General features: G+C 34.2%; 1 pseudogene; it reads left to right on the top strand.

The window, feature by feature from the left end:
* The first annotated feature begins 5562 nt into the window (after positions 1-5562).
* Positions 5563-11750, top strand: LOC106337819 (annotated as a pseudogene).
* Positions 11751-14843: the final 3093 nt, after the last annotated feature.

Here is a 14843-nt window from a genome sequence, read left to right as displayed (position 1 = left end):
TTTTTTATCAATTAATTAGTAAAACTTCATAATACTATCTTAATCAGTGGAATAATCACTACAAAATCGCTATTTTCTTGAAAAACAAACACAACAAAGGCTCTAAACCTCTTTCAACATCATCATATATTAGTGTAGAATGCAACTATACATTAAAACAATATTGTCATATTTTTTGAAATTTTCTCAAAATCTATGTGTTAACCTCTACAAAAATATTGAATTTTGGTAAATGCTTTATATACTGAACCCTATAATCTTTAGTGTTGTTTTAAAATTTCCAACCACATTATACATTTGTATTAATGTATGCTAAACTCTATTTCATGGTAAATGAGCATCGTTCAATTTTTTTTAAAAATTAATATAGTAAAATTTCATATACTCCCTAAATTGGTGGACTAACCAATATAAAATCGCTATTCTCTAAAGAAATGGAGACAACAAAGTTTCTAAACCTCTTTGACCATCATCATATATTAGTACATAAGGCAACTATGCATTAAAGCAATATTATTATATTTTTTGATTTTTTTCTCAAAATCTATGTGTCTACGAAAATATTGAGTTTTACGTTAAACACTTTATATCTTGGAACTTACACTATTTATTGTTGTTCTAAATTTTCTAACGACATTCTAAATTTGGATTAATGTATGTTAAACTCTCTTTTATGGTATATGAGAATCGTTCAAATTTTTTTTATCAATTAATTAGTAAAACTTCATAATACTATCTAAATCAGTGAAATAACCATTACAAAATCGCTATTTTCTTGTAAACGGATACAACAAAGGCTCTAAACCTCGTTCAACAATCATATATTAGTGTAGGATGCAACTTTGCATTAAAACAATCTTGTCATATTTTTTGAAATTTTCTCAAAATCTATGTGTTAACCTCTACAAAAATATTGAATTTTGGTAAATGCTTTTTATACTGAAGCATATAATCTTTAGTGTTGTTTTAAAATTTCTACCCACATTCTACATTCGTATTAATGTATGTTAAACTCTCTTTCATAGTACATGAACATCGTTCAATTTAAAAAAAAATTAATTTAGTAAAATTTCATATTCTCCCTAAATTAATGTACTAGCCATTATAAAATCGCTATTTTCTAGAGAAATTGAGACAACAAAGGTTCCAAACCTCTTTGACCATCACCATATCTCAGTACAGTAGACAACTATGCATTAAAGCAATATTGTTATATTTTTTTAATTTTTCTTAAAATTTATGTGTTAACCCCTACAAAAATATTGAGTTTTATGTTAAACGCTCTATATACCGAAGCCTAAACGTTTTAGTGAAATACTGCAAGTCCAACACCGGTTCCTTTGATAAGAAAAAAAAGGGTTTGCATCTCCAGTGCTCTGCCAAATAGCCGCAGAATCCGCCATCGTATACATATACTACCGTCCTCGCCAGTGGACTCCAACGTCTCTTCCCTCAAAGTTTGGTCACTTCGCTGGTATATTAGATATATGATGGTCACATAGTCGTTCAGGTATTCTGCAGTTTGTAAATCGTTTAATTGATATGAGCAATAGGGAGTTTCAAAGCCAACTTTTCAAAACGAAGCGGAAGGTGGTACTTCGGCGTTTTCTGGTGGTCTTTCAAGAAAAGTCCATCAAGAAAAGGATCAAACAAGGGCCCAATAATTGACCTGAAACCACTTGATGTTCTCGAGAGTCTCTCTAATACTGTTTATCTTGACTGTTTATTTGTTACTATTGTCTGAAATCTTTTAATGGTTTTTGCTGCTGGATGCTCATTTTGTGGAATGTAGGCAGCAAGGAGATTATGGTAATGAAAGGTATTATATACTTAAACAACATCAAAGAAGCCAAGTATAACAAAGGCAGCCACGTCGTCATCATTGCCTTACCCGCTTATTCCCTTCTTAACGAGCTTTTACGCTATATCAAATCCAGTTCCATCGGTTTGTTGCTCGGTACCTTGCAATATGGTTACACGAACCGTATCTTTAGAGATTCCCTGAATCATAAATGTTGTGCGTTTTTATGTAGATGACAGTGTAAGGGAGATAACTACAAATAATCTTCCCAAAAGACCATCTTTGATTGGTTTTCTAATCCGTTTCTTATCATTAAATACCAGGCTGAAGCAGAAAACCTATCTGAAGAAGAAGAGTATCTTGGAAAGTTGGTATTGCTGTTTGGAGATTGAGAGAGACTTAAAAGCTCTAATTCTCTTCATTTGACAGGAACTAAGAAAAGCTGAGCTTCACAACTAAGCTCACAGGTAAGCATATAACAAAAACTTCACCTGTAAATGAATGTCGTTTCGCTTTAACCTGTGTTTGGTTTTGTTTTAAAGGCTTCAAGGATGCCCAAATCAGTATCAAGATATCCAACATTCAGAAGACATTTTAACCACATGGAACTTTGGAAGAACTTTAAGTTATGTTTGGTTGTCGTAGGTTGTATGTATATATGATATGGGTTTTATTCGAAATAGATTTTTTTGCAAGTTGCTATCTATTATTGTCATGATACAATCCATTTGGCTTTGGCTGAAGAAATTCAACGTCTTAAAGAATAATTTATAAAATAATGTAGATGGGTATGTTGTGGGATATTGAAGATGTGCCTTAGAGAACACGTAACTGATAATTTTTGCCACTTTAACGTTAATACTATTTTTAAAACCATCAATATTAATAAATTCTGTATTTAATAATGTAATTGGATAGTTTTTTTTGTTTTAGTTAAATGTATACCACTCCGATAGAAAACTAATTAATTTTGTTTACAATCTTCACTTAGAAAACATACTTCCTCTGTTTCTTAAAAAAATGTCATTTAGAATTTTATTTTCGTGCCGTTTAGTATTTTCAATGCAGAATTTTAAATAAATTTTCATTTTTAACTTCATTTTGTTAGTGAATTAATTAAAAAGAAAAAAATTAGTGTGTGAACAAAGAATAAAATAGAATTTTAAGTGATTTCTTAATGCGTAAAAAATTTTCCATTAACACTTTTATTAAATACAAGAAGTATATTTATTGTTTACAAAGCTTTACTTACGATGAAAAAAAAAGGTTACTATTTTAATGGACAGATATATAGAAATTTCATATAAATGCTAATCTGTAACTACAAAAGCACTTACAAATTTCTTAACATTTTTCAAATGTTTTTACGAATCTTTGACTACAAAAATAAACAAACAATCAGTTACATTATCATAAATAAAGACACTGTCCTCATAGCAAATTAAATTTAAACTTCTGTGTATGGTCATACGGTGTTACGGTTTACACATAGCTCGACAACTTCATATTCACTGACAATGATCTAATAAAAACCGATGACACCACCACTGGGAAAATCAGACACACCCCACCCATCGCCGTATATTCATAAGTTGATATGATTAACAAATTTTAAATTAACACAGAGGCCGAACATGAATGAAAACCAACCAAAGTTTTGTTTTTGCTGAAACCAACCAAAGTTTCCCCACATCAGCCTGTAAATTATTACAAAGTCAACAAAAAATTCAACAAATCCACAAATCCGCTTGAAATCTGACCTAAAACATCATCATCGCGGTTAGATCACCTCATATAACAAAAAAAAAATCTTGAATGCCCCATCAAATTTTCCTCAAACGAATAAATAATTCCAAAACGATAACATAACAACATTCAAATATCTCAGAAGAAGCTCACTTAAAACATTTCTCAACCATTAGAAAGGGAAGCATGGAAACCAATTATCAGAAAGCATCTAAAGAGTTCAGTTCTAAAAACTCATGTCCTGCAACTACGATTTAAAAAAAAAAAAATTTTTAAGGGTTTCAACTTCAACACCATCTCCTACCATCCCAGTTCATTACTATAATAAAAAGTTCAAATCATAACTGACTAGAAACACTTATTAAACATATAATCAACAAATTCATTCCAACATCCTTAATCGATAGTCCATTATATAATCTCAGCCCACTAACTTCCAACACTACAGTGGAAGAACTCAATTATTGGACCACAACATGAAAACTCTAACTACCACACTAGCTTAGCACATATATAAGCCATTCGTATCTCTTTACAAAACAACCTAAGTTCAGAAATGGCAATCGATAATGGAATAAAAGCGCCATCGTTGACCTTAAAAACCTAATAAGTATATATAATTTTGACATTATCCTTATCAATGGCCATGTTAGCCATTGCCACACTAGCACCTCTCCGTACTTGCATTTAAAACACTAGCTCCTCTCTTTCTTTCAAATATTACTAAAGTATATTCCTCAAAGATTTAATTTGCAATTTTAACAAAATTTCAAACATCATCGTAAATTTTATAGAAAGAATATGAAGAAACAACACACAAACACTTGCAAAAAATAATTCACCAAAACAAACCTCCCCCGAGCCCTATTGTTTACAAACAACATTAGGCTACAAGTTCTCAACATCCTTATACTATACAAAATATTAAAAATTGGCAAATATCATAGCCAAATACTATTTCACTATTGGGAAATATCAGAGTTTTTGGTTAGTATTTTCCACAATTTCATAGTAACATTCCCCTTCTTTCATCAATCCCCTCTCTATGACCTTAAAGACAACTCTAAGCCAAAACATTTACTATGTTGCACCCACTATATTTACGATATACACATTATATAAAACTTTACACTAGCATGCCAAACACATAAAATACAACCATATTAAAAGCTCTATATCTATTGACAATGAAAATTATCCAACAAAAACATAAATTTTAAACCGAACAAATCCGCGCGAAGCGCGGACAAGTATAAATAAAAGCCAAGCATGGAAGTGAAGTGGTCTGTATCCAATTTCAAGCCTGTGTAAATGGTTTCCGTCAGTTATTTTTAGATCGCATTAATTATATGCAGCTCAATTGCGTTCGTGTATGCCACTAATAAATCAAATCATACAAATCTTCGACGTGCAACAAAATCGTGTTTGGAAAGTTCGTCGCATATTGTCAGCTGTCTTATTTCTGATTCTCATCACTGCACACAAAATACAGACACTAAGATGTAATTCAATTTCATGAGGTAGTATTAACTAATAATATTTGATCTTGTACATCCAATCCATTGCCTGTACAAATCAAATATTATTAATTAGTAATTCCTTATCAGACACTATGATATAATTAAATTTGATGAGATAGTATTAATTAATAATATTTGATCTTGTACAGCCTCGAGAGACAATGAGTCACACACACACACAACACAATGCGGCTAGTAAGATTCGGTCTTCAATGTGGCCCGAGTTTCCGTTCACTGCTCTTATATATATGATTTATACGTCTGTCCATGAATTATAAAACTGTTATTATCTATTCTTAAGATAAATGTGAATCTATTTTATTCTATACTAACGAATAGAATATAACCCTATATATTCTATTTTATTCTATTCTAGTCTTTTCTTGTTTAGTTGTTCTAATGTGTTAGTGTTACTTAACCCTATATATAAGCCCACAAGGCCCTCCTTGATCTCTGTGGACTAATTAATAAGACAAGTGTTCTTGACTTAAAAAAATGCTTCTCTATCACACTTGCGTGCTTCTCGTTTTCTTCTCGCTCTGCCATGGTTTTCACTTCTTAACATTCCCACCTCCTCGGGATCCTGATCTCGATGGTAAGAAAGTCACCATTTTGCATAATCACTAACTCATCTGATATGAATTTGTAATATCATCATTTTCTATCTATTTATATAGGGCTTCTCTCGAATGGCCTCTTTGAGAAAACCTCACTGACATCAGAGATGAAGGGTCGACAAATAATCGGCACAGACAATCTCTCTGACTGGCAAATCTCTGGCTACGTGGAACTAATAAACTCCGATGAGCCTCCGCCCGGAGGATTCAATTTTTCGCTCGCATTTGGGTCCAACGCTGTTAGACTAGGAAACTCTGGGTTAATCTCTCAAGAAGTTAGTGTGAAGCGTGGTTTGGTCTACTCTCTAACTTTCGGAGCCACTAGGAGTTGCGCTCAGAACATGAACATCAAAGTCTCTGTGTCCGGTCTGTCAGACAATATTCCCATCCAGACCATGTTTAGCTCAGACGGTGGGGATAGTTACGCTTGGCTTTCAGGGCATTGTCCGATGTGGTTAACGTCACTCTCCAAAACCCTGATCTTTCTCTGGACCGTACGTGTGGACCCCTTGTAAATGTTGTCGCTATAAAAGAAATTATCCCTCCCCCCCATTTTCGACGTTCGTGTTTTCACACCTTTAGCAGCAGGTACATATCCGGTTAATATAAACTTTTCATTCTTGCATTTTAGGGTTCGTGGTTGCAGCCTGATGTTAGAGCATTTAGCAATGGTAGATTCCCATGTGAGAGTACTGACACAAATGTTTTAATTTTGTTATTTAAATTTGAAGTAAACAAAAATGTTTGGATGAATAAAAAAAGGATACGCAGGTAGGTATGACCGGTCCTGGACCAAGCCTAATGAAACATTCACCTCAAACTTTCAAAATTTTAAAAAAAATTTATATGTAAATAGACTTCCAAATTTATTAAAAAAATTTTTTTTAACCCCTAAATTTTTGAATTTTTTACTAAATGGTTTAGGAACCCCCAGCTCTCAGGCCGGCGGAGGAAGAAAGTATCGGAAGAAAGTATCTGAACTTTTTTTTTCAAGCTTCTCTGCACCAATACTTTCTTCTCTCTCATTCTTTTCTACTTTTTTGTAATTAATATAAGAACTTCAGTCAGAAATTATCACAGGTTGCCCTTATTCTTTCACCCCGTAACCTAACTTATCTTCCAAGTATTGATCATGGTTTACAGGGTGAAAAACGGAAGATTCGACATCGGTCCATACGTGTTCGCTAAATACTCGACCGGAGTCCTGATTCCCTCAAAGAGCCAAGAAGATTCCATCTCTCCGTTTCGAGAATGGTTCGTCGAGTCCCCAAAATCGGTGAAGTATATCGCTAATAGTAGTTTTGAGCTTTCGACTACACTCCTCGCCGTCGAGCTCATGGGCGGAAGAGAAAGCGCAATCTCTCAGGTCATCAATACAGAGGCCGGGGGAGAATACTTTCTCAGGTTTTGGGTGGGAGACGCACACAACGACTGCCACGGGTCCATGATGGTGAAGGCGTTTGTGGAGCAACTACCCACTCAAAGATGTCTCCTTTCCTGATAATATGCTCAAACACTCAAGAACTCACTGAACAAGTCGATGAACACACAACACTCAAGAGGAAATAAGCAAAGGAACAGAGTACTTGAAAGCAAGAACAAGACACGAGATTGGTAACCCTCGTTAACCAATCCAGTTACACCCGTTAACGAGGGTGTTAGTCTGGGCCTGGAACTGTCTCCCGGAATCCACTAGATCAGTGGTTACAAGAGAGTATCAGACACCCAACAAACCCCTTACAAAGCTTCTCTCGGAATCACTCTCTACCCCTTTCCCAAGAACAAAGATACAAGTTTATGCTGTGTATTTTGTTCTAAATACTTGTCTTACTTTTATCTCTATGCAATGTATCTATTTATATGAAAAGACCTTGTAACCTAGATGCCTCTGTGATGCCGTTTTGATCCCATCACAAGCACGCTCCATGTACGGAACCATGCTGTCGACTCTCTCTTATCTTCTTGTTCAGTACCCGACAAATAGCAGTTTGCTTTTGCTTTTATGAGCTGTGGTAAACGGCTAGTCTTTGTGGTCCTGCAGAAAGAAACTCATGTGGTCTTGTCCATGATACACTGATACTTCTTCCTCACGTCTTCTTCTTCTATCTTCTTCATGATCTTCTTCACTAAGACTTAACAATTCTCCACCTAGTGAAGACAGTTCAAAGATAAACACAGATGTCAAAGACCCATAGAGATATTGATAGTAACACGATCTAGTTAACAGGATTCCATTCCCAGCTTCTGAGTTGATTACTCAGACTTGACCCTCAGTAAGTCCAATGCTGACTGGAACTTACTGACTGTCAAGATCTTTGTGAAGATGTCTGCTGGATTGTGCAGCGTAGATATCTTCAAAACATTCACATGACCATGAGCAATGACTTGTCTGATCTTGTGAAACTTGGTGTCTATATGTTTGGTTCGTTCATGATGAACGTTGTTCTTTGATAACCAATAGCGCTTTGAGAATCGCAGAACACATCAACAGCTATCTGTTCATAACCAAACTCTTTTAGGATGCCTTTGAGCCACAACGCTTCCTTAACAGTCTCATTCAACACCATATACTCAGCTTCAGTGGTAGATAAGGCCACAACATCTTGTAGAGATGACTTCCAACTGATAGTATTTCCTCCAAGCGTGAACACAACACCACTGATTGATCTCCTTCCATCAACGTCAGCAGCATAATCTGAATCACAGTAGCCTCTTAGAACAAATTCTGACCCCTTTTTGTAGCAAAGCTTCGTTTCCATGGTACCACGAATGTATCTCAGCACCCACTTGACTCCCAACCAATGTTCTTTGATGGGATTCCCCATGAATCTGCAGACCATTTCAACTGGATAAGCTTGATCAGGTCTTGTACCAATCATAGAGTACATAATGCTTCCGACTGCATTGGCATACGGCACTGACTTCATGTACTCTCCTTCATCTCTCAGTTGCTCTGGTGTAGCCGCATGCAACTTCAAGTGTGCACCTAAAGGTGTTGACACTTTGTTCGAGTTTTCCATTTTATACAGCTCTAACACCTTTCTGAGATAGCTTTCCTGACCCATGCACAGCTTCCCTACAACACGATCTCTTCTGATCTCCATACCAAGAATCTTCTTGGTTGGTCCAAGGTCTTTCATGTCAAACTTATCACTCAGCTTCTGTTTCAGCTCTGTAATAACACTCCTCTTTAGCTGCAACCAACATATCATCTACATAGATGAGTAGATACGCCTTTGATCCGTCCTTGTGTGTTTTGATGTAAACACAACTGTCTCTGAGACTCTGAGTAAACCCAATCTCAGACATATACCCATCAAACTTCTCGTTCCACATCCTTGGTGCCTGCTTAAGACCATATAGGTCATTGAATCTCGTGTTGTAGAACTCAAGCCCGTTGTCAGTTCTCAATATCTTCACCTTTCTCTCTGTCTGATTCTCAATCATGATACTCCATTCCACAAACGTATCATAAGCTTCATCTTTGTGCTTCAAGAAGTACACCCAAGTCTTCCTTGTGTAGTCATCAATAAAAGAGATGAAATATTGACACTTTCCTAGAGACAATGGCACACTTGGAGCACCCCATAAGTCTGAATGAATGTAATCTAAATGATCTTTAGTATCATGCGTAGCTACTAAGAAACTGACTCTCTTTGCCTTACCATACACACAGTCTTCACAAATCTCCATTACAGAGACCTTCTTTCTGTCTAGAAGACCTTTTCTGACCAGTAGATCAAGGTTCTTCTGACTCATGTGACCCAGCCTTCTGTTCCATAAGACAATATCATCACGCTTCTTCTATGTTGCATACATCTGACCAACCTCTGGCTTTCCCTGCAGTATGTAGAGTTTCTCATACCTCTTTCCACTCATAAGAATCTTGGTTCCATCTTTGACACTGAGAATCCCGTTCTTTGATTCAAAACTGCATCCAAGTTCTTCTAGTGTTCCCATAGATAGAAGGTTTCTATCCATCTCAGGGATATACCTTACACATGTTAGTAGAAAGGTTGAGCCATCTTCGTTTTTGATTCTGACATTACCAACTCCTTTCACCTTGGAAGTAGTCTTGTTTCCCATACGTACTGATCCTCCAACATCTTCTCTTAGAGTCTCGAACCACTCTTTCTTATGCGTCATATGATAGCTGCATCCAGTGTCCATTACCCACTCATGTTCCAGATTTATGTCTGTTAACAACAGTGCTTCTGACACATATAAGCCTGCAGCATCATTCTTGTTATCCTTAACCATATCAGCTTCTCCCCTACTGGTACTTCCTTGTTGCTTGGACTTGTTCTGAAACTTGTTCTGAAACTTGTTCTTGTTTGGACAAGTATTCCTGAAGTGTCCTTCTTCTCCGCAAGTCCAGCACACCTTCTTGTTCTTAGGCTTTGATCTTGACTTTGACTGTCTTGAAGATCTGTCTTTGCTCTCTGACCTTCCTCATTGATCACCTCTGTCTCTGGCATACAGACTCTCTGCTTGCCCTTTAGACCCACGTGAGTTTGAACCTGTCTCAAGTTCCTTAGCATAAATGGCTGCAACAACTTCATCAAGCGTCAATGTTGTTCTTCCTGAGCCATATCTTAGTGTATCACGTAGTTGATCAAACTGTCTTGGTAGAGACATAAGCAACAAGATAGCTTGGTCTTCATCAGAAACCACAATACCAATGTTCTCTAGATCCGTTATGAGATGTAGATACTCATCGATGTTGTGTTCAATAGATAAGCTTTCAGACATCTTGTACCCATAGAGCTTCTGCTTTAGGTAAAACCGATTTGGAAGAGCTTTAGCAAGATAGAGCTGGTCCAATGCTCTAATCATCCCAGCCGCTGTTTCTTCCTTCCTTATCTTCCTCAGAACTCTATCAGTAACGCACAAGATGATAGTGCTTCTAGCTTTCTTCACTTTCTCAGCTAAAGCTTCCGCCTTTTCTAAAGCTTCTTTCTTTTCTTCACTTGTTTCACCCAGATCTGTGGCTTTCTCTGTTAGTTTACCAGATTCTTCCAAAGCTTTGCTCAAACCCTGAAGATCAATATGAGCCAACAGTTTGTCTTTCCACAGTGTGTAATCCCCATGACCATCAAACTTCTCAAGTTCTATTCTTGACGACGACGACATGATTCCGTTCTGACCGTTAGATCTTCAGGAACCTCAACTAGTTACTCCAACCAGTGCTCTGATACCAATTTGTGGAGCAACTACCCACTCAAAGACGTCTCCTTTCCTGATAATATGCTCACACACTCAAGAACTCACTGAACAAGTCGATGAACACACAACACGCAAGAGGAAATAAGCAAAGGAACAGAGTACTTGAAAGCAAGAACAAGACACGAGATTGGTAACCCAGTTACACCCGTTAACGAGGGTGTTAGTCTGGGCCGGGAACTGTCTCCCGGAATCCACTAGATCAGAGGTTACAAGAGAGTATCAGACACCCCACAAGCCCCTTACAAAGCTTCTCTCGGAATCACTCTCTACCCCTTTCCCAAGAACAAAGATACAAGTTTATGCTGTGTATTTTGTTCTAACTACTTGTCTTACTTTATCTCTATGCAATGTATCTATTTATATGAAAAGACCTTGTAACCTAGATGCCTCTGTGATGCCGTTTTGATCCCATCACAAGCACGCTCCATGTACGGAACCAGGCTGTCGACTCTCTCTTATCTTCTTGTTCAGTACCCGACAAATAGCAGTTTGCTTTTGCTTTTATGAGCTGTGGCAAACGGTTAGTCTTTGTGGTCCTGCAGAGAGAAACTCACGTGGTTTTGTCCATGATACACTGATACTTCTATCTTCTTCTATCTTCTTCATGATCTTCTTCATTAAGACTCAACAGCGTTTGCGGGAAATGAATCTTTTAATGTTTCTTTCGTGTCAAAAGGTGAGGGACATTTCAAAACCGATGAGGTTTTTTGGTTTGTTGCCGTTTCGGATCTTACCAAGATAACTTTCTACAGTGAGTTTAATCATACCAAGCATGATGACTCGGGCAATCTTTGTGGGCCTGTTCTTGATAATGTTTCTGTAACCCGTGCGGGTTCTTAATTCTATTCATATCCTACTCTTGTTACAATAATTTCTCAATCTGTTAAAAGAAAAGTATTGTAATAAATGTATTCACATTATAATAGACACGTGCCAGATTCACAATGATTTGATAATAAGTATGTCAACGCGTTCACACTATATTCATAAACTAGGTTAAGATCCGCGCCTTGCGCGGAATAAACAATATATATAAAAATTATTTTATATATTATATGTTTATAACATATTACGAAATAATAAATATATATTGAATAGTTAAAAAGTCATTATCTACTACTTATATAATTAAATTGGTGCGAACATATAAATAAATTTTATAAATCGAAAAAATATTTTTTCTATTTGATATGATATATAATTAAATTTAAATGATAGTAACATATATATATGATATATTTTAATATTAATATTTAGTAGATGATGCTTTTTGCTCATATTTTTTTTTATCATTTGTATCTGTTATAGTAAAAAGTCTAAATTAGTCATAACAAAATTTTCACTGTGGGATTAATGGTTTAGGTAATTTATAATATTTAAAAAAAATTAAGTTGTCAATATTTTTTTCAAAATTTTTATCAAAAAAATGTTCAAAGTAAATTTCAAAATTAAGATATTTATGTATTTTTATATGGCATATAGTTTAATTTAAAATGATACATATATTTATATATCTTTTATTTTTGATACTTATTAACTGAGATTTTCAACTTATATTATTTTTTAATTATTTGTATCATGTCATAACAAAAGTTTTAAATCATAGATCACAAAATTTGAATGTGAAACTTTTAACAGTTTTAGTAATTTATACCCGTTTTTAAATGTTCAAAATATAATATATAAATAATTTTTTTTAATTTTTATTATATGGTTACTATGATTGTTTAATTTATTTTAATAGCTTAAAATTAAACAAATATAATTATAATACACACTTATTTTTATCAAATTTTTATTATTCAAAATCATTAATTGTCATATATACTTTATCCACATTAGACAATTCCGTAATCTTATTTAAGGAAATAATGAAGCACACTAATAATGTATTTATTGTGGTTTAATAAAAAGTTTATTATATATTTAGATGAACCAACCTATTTCTCTAATGATTCTAAGAATCATCATAGTGATGACACGTGGCTAAAAAAAAATATTGCAATGCTTCTCAAATAATATATAGGGGATGTGTTCACACTATGTACTTTGCATTTTTTTGTAATATAAAACTCACATACATGGTTTCAAACTTCCAATAAAACTCTTGATTTTTTGGTTCGAATAAAAATAGATAACGAATCAAAAGCCAAACTATATATATATTATTTTATTGTTTATGGATAAAGTTGAGCAAAATATTCATAAATTTTGATTCGATTCATTATCCGTTTGGATTTGAACCAAAAATCCGGATATCCGTAACTATACGAAACAAATCAAATACTAAAATACAATATCCAAAAAAAAGCAAATCACAAATACCAATATTTTTAGGAACTTATATCTAATTCGATCTATTATATGCATATATATACATATATGTAAAGAAATATATATATATATATATATATATATATATATGTTATATATATTATACTTTATATCAGTTTTACAATATTTTTATGAATTAAATATATTATATTAGGAAATAGAATTTAAAAAGTTAAATAATGTTTTATTTTATTTACAGATCAAACCGGATGTTCTTTAAAATTCGAAAACATTTCGGATATCCAAGTCACCGAATATCTAGGTGGCTAAAGATCGAATCGACACGAATGCTTCCAAATACCCAGATATTCGATATGTGCCCACTCCTATTTACGTATACAATTTTATGTTCTTTAAATGAAAAAAATGACTAATGTCAAGGCCTTTTTTATTTTAAATTAATTTTAATTTTATCTTTCATATATTATTTTAAACAAAAATGTCATTTAATATTAATTAACAATATCTTTATATGTGTCAACTATTTTTATATACTTTTTACATACACATACATGTGCACCTTGTAACTAAGTATTCATCACAACTGAAGTATCAATTTTTTTTGAAAGTTGAAATATTTTTTCTTAATGCTTCTTTCACTACCGACCAAATTGTATTGAAATGATTTGTCTTAATAATTTTCTTTTCTTTTTCTTAAACTATTATCTGTTTATAAACTATAATATGAGACTATTGGTTCCACATGACGACTATCTAAAATTCATAATATGAAAATAAAAAAATAATATTAATTTTTGGTTTTTACCGGAAAAAACCAAAAAACCAAACATTTTAACCGAATAAACTAAAATGAATATTAATTTAAAATAATAGTTATATTTAGAAGATTAAAAACCAAAAAAAAAAACTTAAAACCAAACCAATATCCAGAATAAACAGATTTAATGTCTTTTTATTAAAAATAACGAATCTAATAATCACATTCCGCGCAAGACGCGGGTTATTACCCAGATTATATCATATTATAATCGTAAGCAATTTCGCGTTGGACTCTTTAATTTTTGTTGTTGTCGAAGTCATTACAACTCACACCGATAACGCATAAAAATATTTCAAGAGTACGTGTGGAATACGCTGAGAAATAGTTAAATGAAACTTATGATTTAGAGCTTAGGATTTAGAGCCGTAAGTTTCTATTTATTATTAATGAATAAGTGTTCACTTCATATAGGAGTTAGAAGAGAGATAAATGAAAATACAATAATAGGAAAGATTACAAATCATAAACATAAACGTATTAGGAAATAGGTAAGTTGTAGCCGCCTCTCTCTCCTCTCCAAGTCTCGCGGCCGCCTCTCTCTCTGTAGGGTTGGGCCATCTCTCTCTAAGTGTATGGGCCGGTTATGGACATCCACCAATTGATTTATAACACTTCCCCTTGGATGCCATAACCATACATGGATTGTAATACGCTTAATGTTGCCTCATTAAAACCTTATCAGGAAAACCCAGTGGGACAAAACCATGATGAAAGAAAAATAGTACAACACGTACTACTCCCCCTGATGTGAACCTCAGTGGAGGTCCTTCAGCCTACGCATCCCAATCTGATGCGTGAGCTTCCTGAACGTGCAGGTA

Source organism: Brassica oleracea, chromosome C4 (genome assembly GCF_000695525.1).
Source record: "Brassica oleracea var. oleracea cultivar TO1000 chromosome C4, BOL, whole genome shotgun sequence".
NCBI lineage: Eukaryota > Viridiplantae > Streptophyta > Magnoliopsida > Brassicales > Brassicaceae > Brassica > Brassica oleracea.
Note: the sequence above shows the minus strand (reverse complement) of the source record. Positions and strands in the feature narration are given on the sequence as shown.